The sequence below is a fragment of the Sinohyriopsis cumingii genome, chromosome 4 (genome assembly GCF_028554795.1).
Source record: "Sinohyriopsis cumingii isolate HCF-2022 chromosome 4, ASM2855479v2, whole genome shotgun sequence".
NCBI lineage: Eukaryota > Metazoa > Mollusca > Bivalvia > Unionida > Unionidae > Sinohyriopsis > Sinohyriopsis cumingii.
In genome coordinates, this window is record NC_142964.1 from 102,760,819 (window position 1) to 102,767,332 (window position 6,514).

Below are 6,514 nucleotides of genomic sequence, written 5' to 3' on the forward strand. Positions count from 1 at the left end.
ACAAATAAATTGACAATTTACCATTTGTCCTAATTAAATCCATTAAAATCTATAATGCTTGACGTTTAATATCCATAAACCCATGAATTCAGTTATAGGTCACATGCTGGTATAAAAATAGTACAGAAGGATCTGATTCACCCTGTAATATGTTAATTCCATGCATCTTACAAATAAACAATAAAAGTTAAGTTTATACAGCAAAACATATATTATGCAAAATACAGGCTGTCAGGGCTTGCACAAAAATAGAAGCAATATACATGCTTCAGTGTCAAGTGGTTAGAGCATCTGCCTCAGATGCGGGAGGTTACAGGTTCAAAGTCATACTGTAAACTTAAAAAGTGGTACTAACAACTGCCTCACTAGGCACTCAGCATTAAGAGGTTAGTGTTAGGACTGGTCAGCCTGGTGTCAGGATAATGTGACTGGGTGGGACATCATGCTACATGTCTGCGGCATGATGTTCCAATGCTAGACATAACTATAAACTGCCACACTGCAGACATCATGGCGATATGACTGAAAAATTGTTAAAGCTATGTTGAAAATCCAAATCTGACACACACACACTCTCTTCACTTTGTGGTGAATAGTATTTTATATATCCATAATATTTTAAAATCCAAATAACTGTAGATACAAGTTATGTGTAATGAATACCATCTTAAAACAGATAAACACAATATATGCACATTTCTAAATGGAAATAGTGGCATAGAAACCTAAAAATATTTGAATTCACAGAATTTTTATCTACTGCAAATATCTCAAGTTTCCAACATTACTTGAAAATTATCAATTTTTGGGTATGTCATACCTGTAAGATCACCCCTATTCTGCAGGACTCAAATTTTCAGTAAAAAAGGTGGATTTATAAGTAAATATATACAGTAATTATGATCAATGTTAAATGCAAGATATGAATGACATCTGTTTTCTCGTTTATGCTTCATTTAATCAGTTAGGGAAAAAATGTATTTGTTCAATGCCAATAAATTTTGTTGGCTCCCAATCTAACATCATTTTCAGGGCATTCTGATTTCTCACTGCTGTCCACTACCATATATGCTCACTTACAAGTAGTGTCCAATTGCAAACTGCATAGACCTGGATATGTCATTGCATAATGCACAGGCAGTTCTGGGTCTGTGCAGTTTGTTAGGAGTAGTCAGTAGAACAAACAACATAGATTATAATCTGCAGGTGCATTATGCTATGACAGATCAGGATCTTTGTTGTTTGCAGTTTGAATCAACTTATAACAGGTGTATTCAGTATCATTCCTGGTTATAATTTAAATTTTACAAAATCTTCAAGGATGGTTCATTTTTGTGCAAGACTGCAAAAACAGCAAAAATATAAACCATGAAAATTATAACCTATCATACAGTATTAGGATCATGCATCAATGTGACAAGTGTAGCTAACTCACTATAATGTACCTTATTATAAGGTAACTCTTTACATACTAAGGGTATGGTCATAGATCTAACATCATTATACAATAATATGTATAAAATACCTCAAATAAAGGCAATTTCATCCATAAGCTGTGTAATGTTACGACTCCCATGAACAGTTTTACAGTGAGGGAATATAATACATACCATATATACTCACTTATAAGTCAAATCCAACTAAAACTGCACAGACCCAGATCTTCCATGACATAATTCACTGGCAGATCTCAATCTCTGCAGTGTGTATGGAATAATCAGTTCAACAAGCTGCAAAGATCTTGATCATCTATCACATGAGCCAGCAGATCATGTCTACATTGTTTGCAGTTGGACCCAACTTTACATGATATGCTGTTCATATCATTGATGCACAAACCATGTATAACACTTTACCTATTTTTAAAATGAAGCACTAATTAATGTTCTGATATTAGGTCAGACTGCCAAGTCATTCAGGTTGAGATATATCTGTTATTTTTTCCCCGAGATTTGTCTAAAGACAAAATAAATAATAAACATTCCTAGAACTGACTTTCAAAACTTCATCAACCGAAAATGCTTGGTGAAGTTATATTCAGGCTGTTTACCACACAATGAAAAGTAATTAGCTCTGAACCATCATATTCAAGACATAAACCCTATGATCATCATTTTCAAAAATGTGGCTGAGCTTCCAAGTCTTAGGACCATTTGTTAAGGAAAAACAATATTTTACCATTCTCCCATCAATGTGTGCTGCTGATACAATAAATCAGACAAACTAAATTTAAACTATTGTAAGGAATGATTTATGATCTTTTAACCTAGAAACTGTTGCTGAATTTGTTCATCTAATATTCTCTGCCAAAATCTCTCTGTTATGAAATTTACAGTCTCTACTCGCTTAAAAGTCGAGTCTGACTGCAAAAAAACATCGATGCTGATCTGCACTATAGATCAGGGTCTATGATACTTGCTTTATTGATTACTGATTGCAAACTGCAGATGGCTGTATCTGTGCAGTGTGCTATTTGATTGAACTTGTAAGTCACTATGCAATGTAATACGTTACTGCTAATACAAAAACTGATATTGCTCTCACACCACATATAAAAATCGGTTGTTCTGTTTATGCGGAAGAAAGACATATTGGGTCAGCAGTTAAAAATAGGGTTGGTCAGTTCAAATATTGTTTTTTTTGGTCTTCATTTCCTAATTTTTTTTAAATGTAGGGTTGGCAGGTAAAAATAGGAAACAGGGTTGGCCAGGTAACCAGAACCACACATATGTTTTGTATTTGGCCTTATCAGCTCTGCAAATATAGTGTTATTTTTACTGCAACAGATTTTACTAACAGTTAATCATATAACTACTACTACTACTACTACTACTAGTACTATTACTGCTACTACTACTACTAGTACTATTACTGCTACTACTACTACTAGTACTATTACTGCTACTACTACTACTACTAGTACCATTACTGCTACTACTACTAGTACTATTACTGCTACTACTACTACTACTATTACTGCTACTACTACTACTAGTACTATTACTGTTACTACTACTACTACTGCTACTACTACTACTACTACTAGTAGTACTATTACTGTTACTACTACTACTAGTACTATTACTGCTACTACTACTAGTACTATTACTGCTACTACTACTACTAGTACTATTACTGCTACTACTACTACTGTACCTACTGTTACTACTACTACTATTACTGCTACTACTAGCACTATTACTGCTACTACTACTACTACTAGTACTATTACTGCTACTACAATTACTATTAGTACTAATACTACTACTACTACTAGTACTATTACTGCTACTACTACTACTAGTACTATTACTGCTACTACTACTACTACTATCAACATTCACTCAGAAACTAACTGCCATTTTACTACCACTGACATAATCACCAATACTAAATGGGTCCTGGGTGGACGAGTGATCTAAGGTGCTTATCTTTACAGATGACTGACATCTCACCTCTGTCTGATTGAGTTTGAGTCTTAGGCTTAGCCAGAATGGGTATGTGAGAAAGTTTACCAGTAGCATCCCATAGGTCAGTGGTTCTACCCGGGATTTTTCCAGGATCTTCCCCCATCAGAAATACTGGCTGCCACGTACAGCCTATCATGTGCTGAAAATTCATGTTAAACCCCAAAACAACAGCAGTAACAACCAGCTCCAATTGAACTACTATTACTGATATTATTGCTTACCACCGCAACCACTACTATTACTTCTGCTGCTGCCTTTACATAATCTCGTGCAGTGAAACAGTCCCAGTACATTCGGTCATGAGTTTGAAAACCATTTCTATCTAACCATGCAGAACTAATGTTTTATTTTGAATCAGGTCTATACAATCCAAATAGTAGAGCAGTTTGTGCTCTCCTAAGGGTAGATCACAGATGTTTCTTTTCTCTAGCAATTCCTGTTTTGTCCATCCCAAAAGGAAATTCAAAAATTATTACCACCTTTTTTCATTTGAGTGAGTTAGATACAACTCTAGTATGTCTGATGTAAGTAAAATTACATACAGTTTACCATCAAGACCCCATCAGTAACTAATCACTGCTCTCCTCTTGGGATACCAGCATGGGTCTACTAGATGGATATTTTTATCAAATCAAGTTTGTGGATATATCTGAAGAATACCCTGAATGACGCCAGTTCAACAATTTAGTGCTTTTAAACATAAGAAAATAATTAGTTTTAACAGAGCATAGAATGTTGGTATATATCAGACATAGCAAAACTGGTTTTGTTTTGTTACTTTAATGCCATTCTTCACTGCATGATAGGCTATTTTGTTGGGTAAGAACCAAGGAAAATCCCGGGAAGAACCACCAAACCATAGAATTTACTGACAAGCTTTCTCACATACCTACGCTGGCCACATTTGAGACTTGAACCAAACAGACAAGACGGCCATAACGGCAACAATGAGTTCTAATCAGCACCATTTACACTAAGGACCAATTAGCCATTGTAAAAGACTTTCAGTGAAAACCATATGACAATATTAACCTCTGTTCTGAAGGAATAGCAAAAACAAAATTTTCTAGAGGGCCACCATAGCAGCTATGCTGGAAGCCAGACTGGTGCAATTTTTATTAAGGACTAACTAAATATCATAAGAAATCTTTAAATTGGACTAACTAAATATCATAAGAAATATTTAAGTAGGACTAACTAAATATTATGTTTTTAAAGTAGGACTAACTAAATATCATATGTTTTTAAAGTAGGGACTAACTAAATACATGTATCCTAAAGTCTTTAAGTACAACTAACTAAATTTAAGTACAACTAACTAAATGCATGTATCACAAGTCTTTAGTTAAAAGACCAACTCTGATACAGTCATCCATTATGAAGGAATAGTGTAAAGAAGACTTTGATAATGGCCATATTTTAAGTCAGTCATAGAGGCAAATTTTTCATTCCAAACCAAACAGACCATAAGATGAATGTAAAGTTTCATGGCAATTTCTCCCTGTAGTCTGGGAGGCACAGCAATAACAAATGTATTAAAAGATTGATGATGGATGAATAACTGTGCTACTACATATACTACTACCACTTTGTAGTCACTACATGTGCTATCACTGCAGACCACTCCGGTGGCCTAGTGGTTAGAGCATCCGCCTCGGAAGCGGGAGGTAGTGGGTTCGAACCCTGGCTGAGTCATACCAAAGATTTACAAAAATGGTACTAACAGCTGCCTTGCTAGGCGTTCAGCATTAAGGTTAGTGTTAGGACTGGTTGGCATGGTGTCAGGATAATGTGACTGGGTGGGACATCATGCTACATGTCTGCGGCATAATGCCCCAGTGCTTGACATCACTATAAACTGCCACACTGCAGACATCACTGCGATATGACTGAAAGTGTTAAAGCTACATTAAAAATCCTAATCACACACACATACACACACACACATGCTATCACTGCAATGGTACAAGAAAACTGCCTGTATCAATATGGCAGATTACAAACTATGGATATTCTTTTTCACTGGTTACCAAATGTACTCACTTTATAAGATGAGAACAACTGCAATCTGCATAGACCCATATATGCCATCACACAATACACCAGTAGATAGGGGGTTTGTAGAGTCTGTTAGGAGCAATCAGTAGAACAAACAACATAGACCCTGATCTGCAGGTGCATTATGCAATGGCAGACCAGTATCTATTTTGCTGGAAGTCTGACTTGACTTATAAGCAAGCATATATGGTAGGAAACATCTGTGGAATTTTTCTGGTTCAACAGACTGGCATATAGCAGTGATGTCTGAGAAAGCGATTTAACACAAACCCTAATCAAGAGTTCAATACTACAGTTAAGTACACATCACCAAACCATCACTGCAGTATTCCTCATGACACAATTACATACCAAGTTTAGGGACTTCATAGGCAACAGCACCGGAGAAAATGTGATAAATGTCACTGGACTGTGAGATATGGGTCATAGTGACCTAATTTTCCTGTATGAATAAGTAATGCATATGACACTTCTAAAAACCAAGTTATGTTGATTCCAAGAGCAACAAAATATAAGAAAATGACCTAAAATCAAACAGAAGTATTGATGCCATACAGAACAACATGTACAGACAGACAGAAAGACAGACATTGTCAATTCATAAGCTGGAAATGATCTGCAATTAACCCAAAATGTCAATTATCCACAAAGTGTTATGTGGGCTTTTATATGAAGCAGATTAAAGGAATGACATCTGGACCAAGAATTTTTCTCAGCATTATTGTCATATATCTGAGCTTTCATTTATCTAGACAACATCGGTGGCTAAATGTGATGGATATGGTTGTATCACAACAGTATTAGTACTTCTACTACTTTACAACCACCAGCTTAATTACCAACCAGTACAGTAATCAATATCATCAACACCTTGAAAAAATTCCCTTGTTTGTTGTATCAAGTTTTACTATTATTGTTGCTGTTACTTGTTGTTGCTGTCCTCATTGTTTTTGTTGTCATTGTTATTATTATTGTTATTATTATTA

The 6,514-nt window shown here is 35.4% G+C and overlaps 1 protein-coding gene across 1 annotated transcript in view; it reads right to left on the reverse strand.

Moving 5' to 3' along the window:
* The window catches only part of LOC149801802 (elongation factor-like GTPase 1), a 139,602-nt gene that overhangs the window by 62,781 nt on the left and 70,307 nt on the right, over positions 1 to 6,514 (reverse strand). The gene's annotated exons all lie outside the window — the stretch shown is intronic.